Source organism: Aulostomus chinensis, chromosome 14, assembly GCF_037954235.1.
Source record: "Aulostomus chinensis isolate RoL2024-O1b breed Wild chromosome 14, RoL_Achi_v1.0, whole genome shotgun sequence".
In the NCBI taxonomy this organism is placed as follows: Eukaryota; Metazoa; Chordata; class Actinopteri; order Syngnathiformes; family Aulostomidae; genus Aulostomus; species Aulostomus chinensis.
Genome location: NC_141333.1, coordinates 13,923,845 through 13,942,765, shown reverse-complemented (window position 1 = coordinate 13,942,765; position 18,921 = coordinate 13,923,845). Strand labels below are relative to the sequence as shown.

Genomic DNA, 18,921 nt, shown 5'->3' with positions numbered 1-18,921 from the left:
TTGATGACAGAGAATATTTGATATTTGAGTGTGAATATATGCTCTTTCTCCAGTTATTTAAAGAATTTTCCTGGTCACTAACTCCTTTTTTTAAATACAAGGTTGTGTGTGAACTGTGTCTTGTTATAGATGATAAAAGCAACTTCAGATATTGCATAAACTCAAAGATAAATAATGGAGGTGAAGAAAGCTCTAGTCTTGGAGGAACAGCAGGGAGGAAAAGATTGTGGGGGTGTTTTCTTTATTCTGCGTGTCTGTTCTTCAGTTTGGGACCTTTTACACACTTTTATATATCTGCGTGTGTGTGTGTGTATGTGTGTGTGTGTGTGTGTGTGTGTGGGTGGGGAGTGCAAGAATATGTCTATGATATCCTCAAGAGCTTTTGTAAAGGAAAACTAATGCTGTGGCGGTCTCGTCTGACTCTGGAATGTCTCCTGATTACTGACCACAGATGAATGAGTGACTTCAGCCATTCATAAACATACACATACACTCCATTAAATGTTGCCTATAACCCCTAAACCCACAAACAACGTGTGGTGATCCGCTTGTGCTTGTGGATGTGGGATGATTGGGGGAGACTGTGTGTGTCAGTGTGCACGTGTGTATTCAGATGCTCAGTTGAAAGGGCTCTTTTGAACTTTGGGGCAGTGCTGGCCTTTTGTTGTCTGTCTGTCAGTCACTCATACTCACTGTAGCTCCTCTCAACCAACACCCACCCATCCCTCCATCCACCCTCCTCATCTCCTATCCTCCAAACAGCCACAGGCTCTTTCATCAATCCTCTGTTGAATGAAGGATTGAGGATGTGTGTGTCTATGTGTGTCTGAGTGCACATCCTTGTGTGTAGATCCATGCAAGAGGTAAACAATGAGCAGAATATTTCATCTTTAGGAATTTGACCTTTCACCTCGTGTGTTGGTCCATCAATTTCACATTCGCAGAATCCTGCTGTGGCTGCTGTTGCTTATAAATGACAGGCACACACACACACACACACACACACACACACACACACACACACACACACACACACACACACACACACACACTAAAGCTGAGAAAGATCAATTTTGCCCCTGGCATCCTTCTAACTTGCATCAGAATTACATTGGAATACCAATAAGGACAATATCAGCTTCAGAAAGGTCACTATGAATAGACAGCTCACTGCAGGAGGTGGAGGGTGTCACACAAAACACAGGGTCCTGGAACCCAGCTGAAGGCATCCAGGGACTATATAACCAAAGCACAACCAATATCTACAACCATGGACTGTGCAAGTGCACCGATCAAGCAAAAATGACAAACATCGGCTAGTCCCTATAGGTTGAGCTGTTGATTTTATATCAGAGAGAAATAAACTGACAACAGAAACCAACTGAAACTCATTCATGTCAATTAGAGATGCGCTTGATTTGTGAAAAATAGCAAGAAGGACCATGCAGTCAACAATAGATGAGATAGGTCGTGGCTCTCCCTATTTGCAGCCTCTTTTCTCATGTGCAACTATGAGTCAGACAGTAAACAAGGACCATGACCATAAACGCATACAATCACAAGTTCTGGTTTAGTTCAGACACAGGGAAAGATCATTGTTGTGGTTCAAATGTGCGCTTCATACTGATGTGAAAGGGTTGATCCTGAAAGTACCAGACAGACACAAAGGAATTATATTTAGGTGTCTGACGCAGAAGAAAATTGGCACTTCTTTATGACTTAGTATGAGGAAGAGAATTTCAGAAATACTTTCTGATCGACTAATCTTTCAATTTAGCAGCCAAGTAATCATCAGTAGAAATCGTAATATGTTCGCATTTTCCAATTAGGCCCAAGATTGAACTTGAAATTACTAAAATGAATGACAGGCCTGTTTATGTGTGTAATTAGATGTGAAATTGACCTACTGATTTCCTTGTTAAGCATTGTCCAGAGGGACAAACGGGACATAATAGAATTCACTGGACGGACATCCAGCCGTATCCATGGTAATACAATGATGCAGCTGCCTATTAACTGCACGTTCAGTAATGTCCACACACACACATAATGAGACACACTCAGAGTCATTAGGAATTTCTAATGAGTTGCGAAATCCTCTTCCTTTATTTGCTGAATAGACTCGAATCACATCGTTAAAATAGAGTATTGTGGTATTTCTCTCTGGTTGCTCGAGTGGTGATTACCAGTTGGGTTTTTTTCCATCAAGTAAGTGTGTCAGGGAATTTGTCCTTCTTTTGGATTATATTAGAGGTCTCTCATGGGAAAAGACTAGACGAGAGCCTTGAATCTCTGTCTGCCTTTCCCAACATTAAATCTTCTTTTTCTCAGCAGTGGCCTTGCTTGTCACTTGCTCTGGTTTCTGGCTTGTATCCATCTCCTGCTGGCCCCGGGGCCAAAGTCCACTCAGTTGCAATCATTCCTCTTTAGCCTGCCAGCTGACACAGGAACTTTGCTCTGTCACTGCTACTGTTGACTGAGACGCTTTGGGCTCCTTTGCTGGATGTTTTGTGGCAGACAGCTGGGGGAACTGTTATGCATATGTGTGTTAAACCTCTGCTGCTGTGGAGACGGATACAACAGACAGAAATTACCCTCAGATGAAATGTTTGTTGCCTAAAGACTGTTTGCCTGAAGCACAGTACAGGCAAAGACTGTTGAATCATTTAAAGCTACATACTTGAGCTGGAAAAGCAAACATTTGTGTAATTCCAACTTCATACTTAGATTATACTATAAATGGGTTCGTTATTGGAGTCTTAAAGGATGATGCAGCTTCACAAACAGGTTCAGATGTGCATGTTATGTCTATCAGGCATAAGAAGTGTCTCAAAAGTAAATGACATCCAAGCAGTGACCCTGAGTTCATCGTAGTTTTCCTCTGTAAAATATTAACAGACCCGAGTCCTGATGCTGACATTAATGTCTTGATTACTGCACAAAGAAAACCTAAATACATGCTGTTTTTTCTCGTGAGCTAACGATCCGTCACCAGTAGAAATAGCTTGTCATCCTGCTTTATTTAAGGAAACTGAAATTACCAAAATGTGACATTGACTTGTAAAAGTTTTGCTTTTTCCTCAATAATAGTCACGATAGTCACATTATGTTGAAATTAAGACACGAGGTTAACTGTTGTAACATCTCTGGCTATTTATTGCTGCTTTTTTAGTTGACTTTGGTTGAACTACCGTTATGTATGCTAGCAGGCTGCTGGATATCTGTGTAATTAATAACCAAGTGTAATTAATTCCTTCCACCCTTGTGTGAGAGCACCATCTACCCTCCTGCACAGCCAGCAGCAGGGATACCTGTAGATTTAAGCCAGGCCTGGGCTGTCCCATCCATCACAATAAAGGTGTTTGTGCAGAGCAAAGCGCTGCTCTGTGGCATTTTAGGGTCCTTAAAGGACAGTTGCAGTCTGCTGTAATGAATAACCCATCAGTGTTTCTGGGGCTACCCGCCGCCACGAGGGCCCTTCCTGTCTCATCCATCATCTGCCGTTGGAGGGGGGGCTGCTTGCCACAAAGGGATGGCTGCTTAGACAAAAGAGTAAAGGTGTGTGTCTACAAAAGGGGGAAAGTTGTAGATTCTGCTCTAAGGATCATGGGACCAAAGAGCTGTGAGGATCAGATCAAGATTTGACCTTTCATTTGTTACTATTAAACAACAATCTGTTGCGAGGGGACGGGTGACATGAGATGAAATGGGATTCAGAGAGGGGGGTTGGAGACGGTGGTGCGGGGCTGTCCTGGTCCATAGGGGTTTGAGAGACACAAAGAGGTGCGGCTCCCAGAGGACTCCTCTCCATCAGCACACCCTGCTTTTATTACTGGCCTGATTAAATTCACCCACCAGCCAGTAATACAACTATAATATATGATCTCTCACTCTTTCTCCTACCCCCCCCCCCTCACAGCTTCTCACAGGTTTTCTTAAATCCATATGGATGCACTCATGTGGTCTGTCACATGGCAGGGCGGAGTTATTAGCATATTTGATAAATGATGTATATCTATTCTGGATAACTGCATCTAATCTGCCTCATTTTTAATATACAGTGATTTCATTCCAATAATAAACCCTCCAGGGTGTGACTGTCTTCTTCAGCATTCACATGTCACTTACTACTTTTGTTAACTTCTTTTTCCTTTTTTTTAACACAACCGTGATTTTTCACACAGGCAGAAATTCCAGGCCAGGAGGAGAGTTTTATATACACTCTGTCCCAGTGGGGCCTTCTTTATAAAAGGGTTTTCATGTTACTGTGCCAATAAGTTCCCAGAGTGCTGATACCTCTCTCTCTCTAAAGGGTCAATGCTTGAGATGGTTCTAGCTGATCCCACAGCTCAGAATGGGCAGCAGATCTTGGCATATTTTAATGGATCGGTGGTTAAAGTAAAGCCGATCCTTTCTTCGCTGTGTTAAGACCCCCTCAGCCTAAGTGTTTACAGCAGATAAGCAGGGCTATGAATGGGAAAGCAGAGAGGGACTGAGTTCAAACCGGTTTAAATGACAAACGTTGCCAAATGCAGATCCTATCAACTATCGCTAATTAATGTGATTTGCGAGAGTAATTTAATGAGAGGCCATAAATAAACTTGAATTCATGTGCTCTGGCCAGCCAAAGTCTGCACTCATTCAAAGACTGTTCATGAGGGAAGAAACTTCAATTTGTTACATCGCCGTACAGTTACAAGTGTTTTGTCATTTTTCCAAAAATGCCAACAGAGTGATTATCTCAGTTCCAGGAGTCACATTCTCCCAGTTGAACACTCTGTCTTGTCGTTAACTTATCATTATGAAGTAAATGTTGACTGCCGGGCCTGAAATCTCTCAGGAAAATAAGGATTTGATTTACAGGACAGAAGAGAAGATCCAGTCACACTGGCAGGTGAAAACACATTTTCTACCCCCTGATTTTCACATGAAGACTATTTACGACGGCTGTCTCTTAGGCACAGTTTCTATGAATGATGGCGTTCTCGACACATACTGGAGAATTTCCTCTCTGCGCTCATGACTCGATGATAATTAGTGCTGTTTTCTTCTCGTCCCCCCTCCACGCTGACACACACAGACAGCTATACCCAAACCATGTTATCACACATGCATAGTTATAGCAATTTCACTTAAGGCTTTGTGCCCTGTGTTGTTGGGAGTTGCTCGGCTCAGAGGAATATGGAAAGCGATCCGATCATTGCGAAGTATTTGTCACTGTAAGATTTTTTTGACTTGCTGCATTTGGTTCTAAAAGCTCATGAATATGTCGTCTGATTTAGTCGCTATCAGAGCTGTTATTTCAACGTGACATATAAATATTTCGTCAACATTTTACGAACTGGGTCAGACTTTATGTCTGCAGAATTTGTAAACGTTTGAGGACTGGGTTCAGGATCAGAACCAAAGGTCGGTGTCAACCTAAATGTTAGTCACCAAATTCGCGGGTCATCTACAAGAGTCTTTTGGAGAATCTGCTCATGTCTCAGTTGTTTCTGAGGGGTTTGTGACGCTTTTATTCCCACCTGTGTGATGCACAGGGCTGGATAACAACTGTGCGATGTTGTGATTGTTCATTTTTTCCTAATCTTCAGTTTTGTTTTTAATCACCTTTGCGCAGAGCACGACCGTGAAAGTTGCGCCCGCCCCTTTCTTCTTCATCAAGAGCATCTTCCACTTTTTGGACAGCGTTGTTGGCGTGGCATCCAGATTAAAATCTGATGTTGTTGCCGGTCCATGTGTGAAGGTCCACTCAGACATTTTATGCTGACGCAGGCCTCGGCTGTCCTTTGACAAATTCATTTGTTTTTAAGATTTGAAGAGATATATGACATAAAAAGTTTGAGACATGATTTTTCAAAAAAAAGAAAGAAAAAAAGAAAGAAAGAAGATGGTATCTAAGTATTATTATTGCTGCCTTAAAAGTATTGAGCCCTAATCGTGCATATGCTCGGGGCTCAGATGCATTTTCAGTTAAACGTGTTCTGGGAAACGAGGCCTGCAACATCGTTTTATTTTTCCATCTGTCTTGGACTCTTGCTTTTTCGGTCTCATTTCACAGTCAATTGATATGTGCTTCTCTTTTCCTCTGCTTAGTGATGTGCGTCGACCGGCCTAATCAGCGATCCGTGTATTGATCTCCAAGCGCACACACACATGAAGGCTGTTGCTTGCTATGCAATACAAATGTCCTGAGTAGGCCTCATCAGCACTTATTGATTATTCTACATTTACAGCTTCCTTCTGGTGTGCAGCTACAGCTTGGCTGCTATGAAATGTGCGGTTTATATTGTTCTGTCACTGTAAAGATATAATGCTGTCATGGGGCATTTATCTAAAGGAATAGATGGAGTTCAAATGAGTAAGAGTGAGGCTGCATTTGATCAAATAATCAAGAAAAACACATGAAATCATGTCTCCATCAAAGAGCCACATCCAGACACACACACACACACACACACACACACACACACACATACACACAAAAGGGAACACCTGCTCATTCGCATGCATGCACACAGCCACACAGTGATGGGAGAGCAATTGGCTGCAGCAGCGGAGAGGCCAACTCCCGGAGTTGGTTGCTAATGGCTACAGGATCCAGGGGAGCGTGGAGAGATGTCGATAATGACAATGTCACTCCCAGCCAACCAGCTCTTAAAAATAGGACAGAAAACACACACGCGCACACACACACACACACACACACACACGCGCGCACACTTGTTCTAACACATGTATGTGTTTTGGTAAATTTACCTACACACACACACACACACACACACACACACACACACACACACACACACACACACACACACACACACTTAAACGCTGAAATGGAGCAGAACAATTTTCTTCCAACCAGGAGGCTGTGTATTATTATAGCCGTCAAAAATCGGCGTGCTCCTGTGAGACATGTAAGCTTCCACTATTTAAATAAAGGATTTTCTTTCTCTTTTCACTCTATTCATGCACGTGATCACCATGAATATTCAATTTCAAGGTCAGCTAGCAATTAATGTTTTTTTTTCAACTTTCTTATTTTCTCTAAAAATACAAAATTCTCCTTTTTGTCTTTTCCATCTTCTTTCACGTTTCTTTTCTTCTAAAGTGTGTGTGTGTGTGTTTGCGTGAGCCCTTCTAATTAGCTCCTCCGCCAACATCATATTCATCATCATATCATTGGCGCTTCACATGTTAGACAGTTCATTTCCTCATTCGGTCCATCACTGTGACGTTTCCAGGTGGCTTCATCCACCGGTTTGTTTGCCACGACCGTCTTGCGCAACAATTTTATCACTCTTGTAACACACCACATTTCAATGCCTCATTCTTAACTTATCCACACCAGACTAGTTTTATCAAATTTTAGAATTCACACTGACCAGAGTGAATTTCTCTTTCTCACGACAGGCTGGATTTTTCCAGTGTAACCCGAGTGCCAACAACCAGCTTGACAATAGAGCTGTTGGAGATGACGCAAGGTCGTGCAAAAATCAACAGGACAGATGCTTTGTTCCTCAGTTGCACGTGTGCGCATGTTCACACCTTATGATTGGGTGCAGTAAACTGTGCATGCAAATAGAAAATATAAATGAGGAGAGATTGAACAAAATTAGAGGTCCTATGTACTTAAGATTTTTTTTTTTTTTAATTCAAATGGACACACAAGGACGGTATTTTACTGTGCTGGTATGTAGTGAAATGCAAGGAACTTTGATGACTTCATCTGTGGCCTCCCAGGACAGACGTGGCCCTGTTATTTTCCGTATGAATGCAGAGTGAGTCTGAGATGGTGCCCTTATCCCTTCCACTTGGTTGCATATGGATCCACTGAACAAGCTCGGTGAAGGGGAAAGATGAGGGAGAGAGGTGAGGGAGGAAGTGAGCATACGTTCAGATGAGATGGGGTTGTAAGTGATGAAGAGACGAGACCGAGGCGGCAAAAAGAAAAAGAAAGAAAAAGAGCCACTGAAGCAAAAGACGACTGTCCTCTATCTCAGTGTGCAGCAGCGAAATGAGACATCAGCAGCACAGTCAAGCATTTCTGACGCTCTCCCCACAGACGGGGTGACAATTAATATCCATCATGTTTGCCTAACGCTGAAAGCAGAACATAAACCTTATTGTGTTCTTAATGAGGCGTGACCATGTCAACCAGCCCTGAATAATGGGGTTAAGCTATAATGTAGCAATCCTGAGAAGAGACGCTATATCTGTTCACTGGGGTCCCACTAGGCAGATTATTAGTTTTGTCGACTTTGATCCTTCAAGACTGAGTATATAGAGAGCATATGAATATGAGAACATGTCAGACACATTTTTACCTTCTTGAAATGTTTTTAATTTACCTTGTGAGGATTTCTGAACAGAGCAGATTTAGAACCATACACACAGGCGAGTCAGTCGCCCTGCAGCCCCCCCCCCCACGCAATTTTTTATTTATTAAGCCTCTTTCCACACCTGTGGGTGGGGCCAAAGAGCTTCACCGCAGAGTGAGTACTGGGTTTTCATGTAATAATGAATACTTGTGTAATAACATAGTAACGACTATGGCACAGTCTTGGGTTGGAACATGTTGACTGCTGTTGTGGCTGGTGGCTCTAGTTTAATTAGGTTTTGCTTCATTTACACTCATTTTTCCAGCTCAGTGAATCAGTGAATAGAACAACCTGCCAGGTTTTGCCTCCAGAGTCCCGAGCCGCCATATTGTCCGGTCACACACACTCATATATATGCAAATGTGTGTACTATGAACTTGATGTGCTGTGCTTTTGAAATGTCCAAGCTTAGACGGTCAAATATAAACCTTTGTTTTGTGTGTGTGTGTGTGTGTGTGTGTGTGTGTGTATGAACACATGCATGTGCATTACATGCATGTGCATTACATTTCAATAAAATCCTTAAAACACCTCTTATTCTTCCCCCTCATTTAAAAATTAGACACATGAATACACACATTGTTTTTCTCATTTTTTTTAAATACCATGTAATTGTTTCGTTAAGATTGTTTGTGACCAGATTCTGAAATATTTGTGATGGTACCAATCATGCTCATAGAACCGCCTCTTAAAATTAGATTCTCCCTGAGCACAGAGAAAAATTATGCTTTCACTTTATGTCAAAAATGCTGAAGCAATTATGTGAAGCTCCAACGTTCAACCTGGAATGAGAATAAAAACTTCTTTTTTTTTTGACCGGTGGGGGACTTTCATGTTAACACAGCAATGATGAAGACAAACAAACACACTGCCTTTGGGTTTATTTATTTATTCCTTAAATGTAGCAGATGTAGGTCAACTGATGACATGCTGCAAACTCCAAAGGTTGGAAGCAACTGAGGTGATAAAATACATTTGTTGTATCCCCACTTGGCCGGGATGGTTTTCCTGCACAGGTTACAAACGATGCTGTTCTGATGTTGGTATGCTTGGAAGAAAAACTTTTAAAAAACTTTAAAAAATTGTTTCCCTCACTTTCATTCTTTTCAATCCAGTTTGTTTTTGTTGTTGTGTCACATGTTGTACTGCCGAAGCTGTCAAAATGATTACATGTCACTGGTTATCAAGTCACGTGATGATGTTTATGCGCCAGGGATGGCGCTTGCTTAATTGGAGTTCCCTGTCGTAAATAAAATTTTACCATTTTCCATTTTCTTCTTTCTATTGATGAGGTGCCTAACGCTAAGTATCGCTTTCATTTGACTGCCAGACCTACCACATCCTCCTCCTGAAGATGCTGTCCTAGACATGACGGTAAACCTTTTTAACATGATTAAAGATGGATTAAAGATGAGCCAGACAAGGAGAATCCTACTCTGCAGTTATTCTGCAGTCGTAGTAAATTGCATCCTCAAGTTTCCTTTGCCAGTGTTTTTTTTTTAAAACAAAATATGTGGTATTCTAGCTTATTTTACATGTAAAAGTCATCTCATGGCTCTAGCTCTGCTGTGACTCTCTCTCTCTCTCTCTCTCTCTCTCTCTCTCTCTCTCTCTCACTAGAGCTGACATGAAATCAGAGCTGATTTGATTTGCTTCAATTAATGTTGTATAAGGGATCTGTGCAGAGCGTGAGTTTGCATACTGAGACATTGATACTTATCCGCATCCTTTATTTGACTGCAGCCAGAAGAATTATATCTGTATTATCCAAGCTGTGCCAGACAGTGTCTCGAAACGTGATCCTGACATTAAGTATCATGTCCAGGAGACTGGAATGAGAAAAATAATAAATCATGCGGATTAAAAATAAATTTCAGGCTCCACACTGCAGCTCGAACCAACAACCGAAATTGTTTTTCAGTATGACCATTGCAGACCAAATAGTCATAAACTTAATGGACTAAAGATGTCTGAACATCTACTGCACGTCTGTCCGTCCTGGGTGAGGGATCCCTCCTCTGTTGCTCACCCTGAGGTTTCTCAGATTTTTCCTTGTTATAAGGGTTTTCTATGGAGTTTTTCCTCAGTCGATGTGAGGGTCTAAGGACAGAGGATGTTGTTATGATACCATGTGAAGCCCTTTGAGACAAACTGTTTGAGACAAAGTTTGAGGGACGTGCTTGAAGTCCAGATGAACATTTCAGCAGATGAGATGAAAGCAGCTTTTAATTCACTCTGTTATCGCTTTGCCTTTTTCCCTCGGCTTCTATCTACCTATAGGGAGCTGCAGGGAGGCAGCGAGACTCTCCCAGAAACTATACTGATCTTCAAGGCCCGGTGTGGCGCTGGGAGGAGGAAGTGAGCGGTCTGGGCCGAACTTTCCCTCGCTGACTGACAGAGATAACACTTCACAGCAGCAGCTTATAAGGGGAAGCTGGAACGAAGGAGAGAGAGAGAGAGCGAGAGAGAGAGGACAGATAAAGACTATAAATGAGGGAAAAGAATTGCTTCTCTGCTCTGAGAAATATAGAGCATGAATAACATCGGTCTCTTGGTCAATAAAACTTCCGGGGATGTTTGATTACACGGATAGACGGCCCTACTTTTCTTCCACCTCGTCTAACTTCCTCCATTCCCTGTTCTTGTTTAGCCTCCTCTGTGCTTTCAGCCTTGCCCATTTACCCCTCCGCTGAACTCTAAATTGAGTGCTTTTAGTTTCAGCTGTCCCACATGTTCTGGAGTCTACAACTGAGCTTATTAGGGCCACAGGGCCACAGCAGGGCCTTTTTCCATGCGTGCGCGATCAATGGAAGGACACAACGGGGCTGAATTTACCCATGAAACATCCTCACGCACATCCGCGAGCACTTTGACGGATGCGCCGTGCGTACATTTTACAGGAAAGACAACAAATAAACATGACCCACTTAACGGGATTCTCAGAAACTTCCACCATTAGGTTCTTTCTTTCCAGTAACCTCCTGGATCAACATGTGGACCGTGTTTTTAATGGTTCACTCTCATTATTGCTGTATCGACTGCTGCACAGTCAAAAGTTATGTCTTTTGTTTTATCCCTCCTGTTACTGTTATGAAACTACAGGGTTTTTTTTCAGAGATGTTGAGGACTATGTGGTGTTCACAATTGAATAATTCAAGTGTATTTGCAAAAAAAGATTTTTTTGACACGGATAAAATGAAAAATATATATTAATAAGGTATCTTTTGTATTCAGTATTGAATAATTGACTTTTTTTTTACTCTTACAACCATCTTTTGTGTAATTTCAGTACCCTGGAGGAGCCACTATATAATAGCAATATACTGTAACAGTAAAAATGGTTTAACCCTTCATTATGTATCACAGGGGTGGACAAAGTTATAGATTTCTCATGTTTGGCAACAGCAGAAGAAGGTTTATTGTAGCAGATGTCGGTGCGGCCTCATGGTGGAATGTGCGTTACTGTTTTATATGAAGAATATGAGAAATTCACATTCACTACAGCCTGACGAGTATTAACGTAGACTTCTGCCCCACCGGAAGTTTATATGTTGATATAAATCAGCGTCCAGTATGCTGTGAGTTTTAAGTTCTGGGTGGGTTTTTTTGGACATTATTACCTCTTTGTTAATACACGACAGTTTCTTCTGTAGTTCCCCATTACAAAGACACATCTGGAATGTATATACATAATTAAAGACACTGGGTAATTTTTTAAACTTTTCTTTTATCCGTCATTGCTGGTTTCTGCTTTCATTTCATGTTTCTGGTAGTGTTTCTCACTCCATGTGATTCTCTTACACCATCCTTCAGTGTGTTTGGATGAAGAGTGTTTTCCCTTTGGTCCCCAGGATCATCTCACACCCCATCTGGCCTCTTGCTTTTACCCATTCCCTCTCATCAAGCATTCACTTGGCTGATGGTGACATACCCACCACATGTGCCTATCATTCTCTCTCTGTATCACTGTCTTCCTCACATACACACACACAAACACACACACACACACACAGCCGCAAATATTAACACTTCTCACAAAGTGTTGAATGTGCGATTCTCTCGCTCATGTCATTTCACCGCTCGTTGCCAGACTCGTTCATATTATTTTGGAGCTGCTTCGCTCGCAGCGTGCCTGTATAAATAGCAGCACAATAGATTGGGAGCTGCAGCAGTTCCTCCTCATCCTGCCTCTGGTCCTCCCCGGCTGGCAGTCAAGTCCAAGTGAGTGTGCATTCTTAATGCTCCCTTGGCCTCGATGAGGGAGATGATTGGTAGATTTAATTGTGGCTGGAGGGCCGAATGGGAATAAGTGGGGGGAAAAACGACGAGATGAAGGAATGGAGGGGGGGTATCTGGCTGGTTTTGTGTTGTGTTTCCTTCCTTAACACCCGGTACTGGAGGAACTTAAAGCTGTAGCTATATACTCAGTCTTTTTGTCTGTCTAGGTTAATATTATCAGAGCGTTAACTCAGTCAGTTATAGCCCACTTTGTGTTTTTTCTTCTTCTGTGCTTGAAGCATCGAGATAACAATGACAATCACAATGTAATGGCCTCTTTCTCTCCCCTGACAGCAATACTATCAGAATATAGTTCATATCCAGCAGTGAGGTGTCGTTAAATGGACTAAATGGAGCCTAAAAAGACGGACATAAAATGTGTGTGTGTGTGTGTGTGGGGGGGGGGGGGGCTTGTTTTTTGTTGTGTAGCAGGGTAGATATCATGTCCTCACCTTGTTTTTTTGTTGTTGTTTTTTTATGGCTGCAGTTTAATGACAGATGATATCTAAGCTTTATTTCCGATATGTTCGTCTCCAGGAACAGGCAGAAACCTGGATCTTCATTTGTGAAAGAACTGCATCAGCGTTCTCACATCAGAACATTTATAAAAGAAACTATCCGAGGAGCAGTAAAAAACAAATGACTAATAGAAGTTTGTAACAGCGGACGAAGCGTCCCTGCTGGTACAGAGTGACAAGTGTGTGTGTGTGCGTGTGTGTGTGTGTGTGTGTGTGTGTGTGTGTGTGTGTCTCTGCTGGTTGTTGCTGTCTCTGAATCACAGCACTGATAGCATTTAAGTGTCTCCATGAAGAATTTATTTGCTGGTTTTATGGGGTCGTGTCACAGAATTCCTGTATGGAAATGTAAGAAGTTGGGAGTATTGAGTGTGTATACTGTATATATACTGTGTGTGTGTGTGTGTGTGTGTGTGTGTGTGTGTGTGTGTGTGTGTGTGTATTTGTGAGGGTTTTGGGGGGGTTGGAAGGGTTCAGGGGAAGCGGTCTCATCATTTATTTATACAATCTACAGAAGAAGGGGTTAGCGGGGGTGGGAGGAGAGGGAGGGGGGTTGCTGCCGTCTACTACCCATCCTGGGAATACTGCAGGTCAAGAGTTGTTTTTCTAGCTACCAGCACAATTCTTTGTCTGGAAAAGTGAAGCCAAGAAACTGGAATGATCCACTGTTCTCATGGCCTGATATACCAGCAGCTGAAGCACCTGCTTTTAGTGGTTTGGGTTTTACCAGGATTAACGGAGAACGAAGTTCACACCAAATAATGCTGATAATGAAATCATTTAAAAGCAGTTCAGTTAAAAGATATGAAAGAGATCCCCATGTGCACTCTATCCTTTGTTATTAAGATAAATAGATAAAGATGACACATTTATTTTTCTTCAAGATTTATGAACTAGTTTATGAGATTCTCAGGCTATGATCTGGATTTACAGCAGCTATACGTTCCTCAAGCTAATCAGAGCACTCATTGATTTTCTCTGCAGCTCGGGATAAATAAATCTGATCCAATAGCAGTTTTGAGCAAAATGAGAGGCATTCCAGAGGCTGTAAATTCTCTGCTTCATTCGATGGTTGAGACATTTCTCACTAAAACAAATACTGAACACAGGTGTGTTTAGAGTGGGAACGTGTTTATTGCTGTCACTTCAAGTGTTGCTGCCGACCGACTCTCCATAACACAGTTTAAATACACATACTGAGTAAACCGAGGCGTATGTCACTATAAAGCCTTCAAGGGACAGAGCCATTATTGTTCCCCACTGAGACTCTCCATCATCATCTCTTTGACTGGGACACACACACACACACACACACACACACACACACACACACACACACACACACACACACGCACAAACCATGAAACAAATGCCAACGTATCCATGGACTGCAGAGGACCTTTAAACATTAGCTGGCGCAAAGGGTGGAGAGGAAGCTGCGTGTGTCTGGATGTAGATAAAACACTCCTGAGTGGAGGTTTGAGAGAATTAATGGATTTATTAGTGTGATAACTTTCACAAGGCGTCATGATAAACCAACAAAAGATTAAGGTTTCTGTTTTACTATCCAGGAGTGCATTTGTTGTGCAGATGGGAAATTCAGCAATTCAGAGTTTAAAACAAGACTTTACAAAAATACAGCTTCCTGAGTCGTCAAAACAAAATAGGTTACTCTACTAGCTGGATCCTGGATGCTTGTGGAATCATAAGCTTATTTTATCTCTCAATATTTGAGCAAATGTAGCCTAATATATTTCAATGCAACTTCAGGCTACAGAGGAAAGTCTGATGTGTTATCAAATTGAAGTAAAAAATAAAAGTATGAAGCTGAATCATTTTTTTAGTCTTGAAAACTGTAAAACTACTTCAGCTCCAAGCATTACTTACATTTAGGCTGCTCTACATGTTATACTGTGGTTAACTGATTCAGTAACTAATGTAGTCTTCTCTCACCTCCATTTCCTGGAGGGGCTAATATTTGAGTTATTGTTTTGCAAACAAGCCATGACAGTAGAGAAAAAGACAAAACCGATTCAATAAAAGGGGTTTTTGCACGGTGTTGTGAATGTTAAAATCTGGTGATTGCTGAAGTTTCGATGTTTTTAGGTGTCCTGAAATAAACCAGCATTTTTATGTGCGTTCCATCTCATAGTGTCCAAGCTTTTATGTGCTCTCCCTCCTTGGGTGGAGGATGTTGGACTGTAGAAATCTCTGCCATCAGCCACCCAGATGCCAGATAATGAGAAGCCACACTGTGATGCTGGACCAGAAGCTGTCAGATTTACATGAACACCAGCACCGGTGATTGAATAAAAGATATGCCATATGCCAAAACCACCGCGTGACTTCAGAAAATTTTGGTAATTATGTTTCATTGCATGTACACTGGAGTGCAGTTTAGCTTGAGAGGCAGTAGAGAGTCGAGACAATGTAATTACGGGAAGTTAATGATGTTTATGTGCGCTAATGCCGGTTGACAATGAAGTGCGTGTAGCAGAGTGGAGCGCTGGTGAAGCGTCTGTGATTCGTGGCGGTTAGGATGAATCAAGAGGGTCTTTGTTCTTTCACATCACACACATCAATGTAAGGAGATGCACATCTCCGCCGGGGGGGTTCAGCGGTGTCTTGGGTCAGCAGGGGGACAAAGAGTCAGGGGTGACTCTGCTGGGTCATTTCAGAATCTCTTTCTTCCTGCAAGTGTCTCTTTCATCCTCCACTCACACCAACACACTCTGCTAGTCAGCATCACGGAATAAATTTAGAAGGATAAGCTACATACCGCTAATTTGAAGGTACGTGTCTCCAGCTTGTCCTCGAATTTCGTGACCAAACTCATTCGTCAGTCCCCCCCAAAAAATACAAAATCTTGTTTTACCCTCCTGGATTGAAGACTTATGTGACCGATCATTCAGCAGTTCTAGAGACTCGCTGTAGTCTATCAGTTCAGATCCGACCAGTTCAGGTATTTTTTACTCCCTTATAATCTAGCAGTTCTAAACCTTTTTGAGACATTTAACTAAGTGTTCTCAACTCTATCTCCCCACTCCTTCCTCCTCCCTGCACTTCTTTTTAGCACAATAATTAAATCAATTTTGGCTTTCGGGTTTCAGATTTCTATAAATAACAGTCACTGTTAACGTCTACTTTTAAGCTGAAAGAACAATAATGACAGAAACTATTCTCATATTACAATAAACATTTCAAAATCAAACACGATAGCCTCATACAGGTCTCACAGGTCTTAGTTCGAGAGCTGTTTTCATAATTTTTGGAGTTAAAGTGCAGGAACTCTCTGCCGTCTTTGCAATATACAAAAGAAATTATGCAGAGACAAATGATATCGCTGCTATAAGCGGTAAAACAAGGATCCAGTAATTGACTAATCATTTCTTTGCATGTCAGATTTATTTCAAATCCATCTTTCGGTGCTGGGTTATTTACTGCTCAGTCTCTTTTATTCTTTCAGAGAGTTAATTGGAAGCATAACCTTTTTAATTTGAATTACAGGACATCTCAAATAAAGCCTGATGGAAAAGGTGTTAACATTATCCAGGACCATTACTCATGCTATCATGGCTCGCTGACTTGCCTGGTCCTCAGTAATTCAACCAGCCTGTCAGCTAGTTGAGTGGTCAGCAGCTCAAGTGTACATGTCTCCAGCCAAACAACCAGTCATCCATCCCTCTATCCATCCGTCTGCAGCAGCATCAGCAGTCAGTCAGTCATACAGCGGGCAGGTGCTGAGGTGCCTGAGCCTCGAAGGCTTTCAGGGCTGAAAGAGTTGTGACTGCAGTGGAGCAGAAGTGTGAGGCAGATTGCGGACCATCTGCTTCATCTTCTGCCTCCCTCAGTCTCCTTTGTTCATTTACATTTGTTTTCCTTCTTTCAGCAGCCAAATCTTGTGTCCCTCTTTTCATGTTTTCCTTGATTTTAGAGGGTTGGCAACCAGCTACAGTCATGGTTTAGCACTGTACCTACCACGTGCTGGCTGTGCTCAAAATGGTTGCTTCATATCAGGTCTATCAGTATTACACATTGCCTGTTTTAGCTAATGAATCACCACAGTTAATGTTTCTTTGTCATTTCTCCGGTTTCTCTCTTCTCCACCCCAGATGAAGTTAAACTTTGAGTTAAATGGAACTCTCTTCTTGTTTGTAAAGCACATTTTGTTTCATGAAGCATAGTTATCTGTATGTCTGTCCCATTGTGCAACCATCGTCTTCACTATAATGATCTTGGTATAGATGTTTAATGAGTGCTGCTTTGAGTCATGTCAAAGAATCTGACTAACATACAGCAAAGGGAAATTTGGAGCGCTTCTATCTGCTGTAGGAAGTTTCCCTTAAATTGCTCATTGTATTTGTCTTCTTTGTACTTGCAGCTGCAGAATGGGGGTTAAATTACTTTTGTGTTTGTCAGCAAGATTATGCAAGAACTATCAGGCCAATTTTCACCAAAGAAGGTGCAGGTGTGTAGAATGGGCTGGCGAAGAGCCCATTAAATTTGGACCAGATTAGTCATTGCACCACCTAGTGGCAACAGGAAATGACACGGTTTCACTCACACTGTTGTTCTCCTCCACGTGGGTCAATCAGGTTCAACTCAAATTTGGTCCAAAACTCCTAAAGAGCTTGAATTACGGTGATGTGATCAATTTTGATATTTGGCCTAAGAACAGGAAAAGGATTTGAACTTGATCACATATTTCCTAAGTTTCTCGTTGCTGAATTTAAGTCATAACGCAACCTAGAGGTTACAGGAAGTAAGCCTGATGTAACAAAAATTTGATTGATGTACATCAAAATGTACGTGTTGTGTTGTTTCCACTTGATGTAGCCTAAGCCAACACAATCCATAGTAAGTGTATGTTCTCAAGCACCAGTAGTGGACGCAGGAAGTGATAATTTCACCACAGTGCACGCATGTTTTTTCCTCCCTCTCTCTCCATTGAACAGCCACACACTTGCAGGGTTGGGGAGTGGGGGGCAGGGGCTCCGGTTATAGCTGCTTATAGCTTTTAGTTTTTCTGGTGAAGCTGTTGAACTTTGAAGCAGTTGTTTGCCAATTTTCATAATTTCAGGGCAGCTTATATACCCCACAACTGTGTGTGTGTGTGTGTGTGTGTGTGTGTGTGTGTGTGTGTGTGTGTGTGTGTGTGTGTGTGTGTACATCTCTATACTGCGGAGCAGTGATATAGTGATATTGACAGACTGCTGCCTGGGGCTTCTCTTTCTTATTACTTTGGTGAAAAGAGAGCTTGTTCATCTCTCAGCTGCTGACTGGGTTTACTTTGTGTTAAAGCTAATATTTATGAAGCGGCGACATCGCCGCTGGATCTGTCCCCAAAACCATATTGCTTCTTTTGATCCGAACAAATGAAACATTAAGGTACAGGTGAGGCGCAGAGACTGTTATTATGAAAGAATAAGACATGCTCTCGTTTGTTTAATAAAATGACTTCGGAGGGAACTGTCATACCTGGTTGTTGCTATTAGACTTCTGCTGTGTTCCATACAGGTAAATACTGACATGACTTGTGCTGAGCTGAGAGGTGACCACTTTAATGACGACACGTGGGATTCATCATGTGTAACTGTGCCTGTCTGACAGGTGATTGGTGTTTGGTCTCCTGCTGTGAGTGGGACGTAATCATTCAGGATGATGCATGAATGCTGTTTGTATCGGCTGGTCCTGAAAAAGACAGAGGGAGGGAGAGAGAGAGGGAGGGAAGCTGTTGATCTGAT

The 18,921-nt window shown here is 42.0% G+C and overlaps 1 protein-coding gene across 1 annotated transcript in view; it reads left to right on the top strand.

The window, feature by feature from the left end:
• Nucleotides 1-18,921, top strand: part of xpr1a (xenotropic and polytropic retrovirus receptor 1a) — a 64,879-nt gene that overhangs the window by 26,362 nt on the left and 19,596 nt on the right. The gene's annotated exons all lie outside the window — the stretch shown is intronic.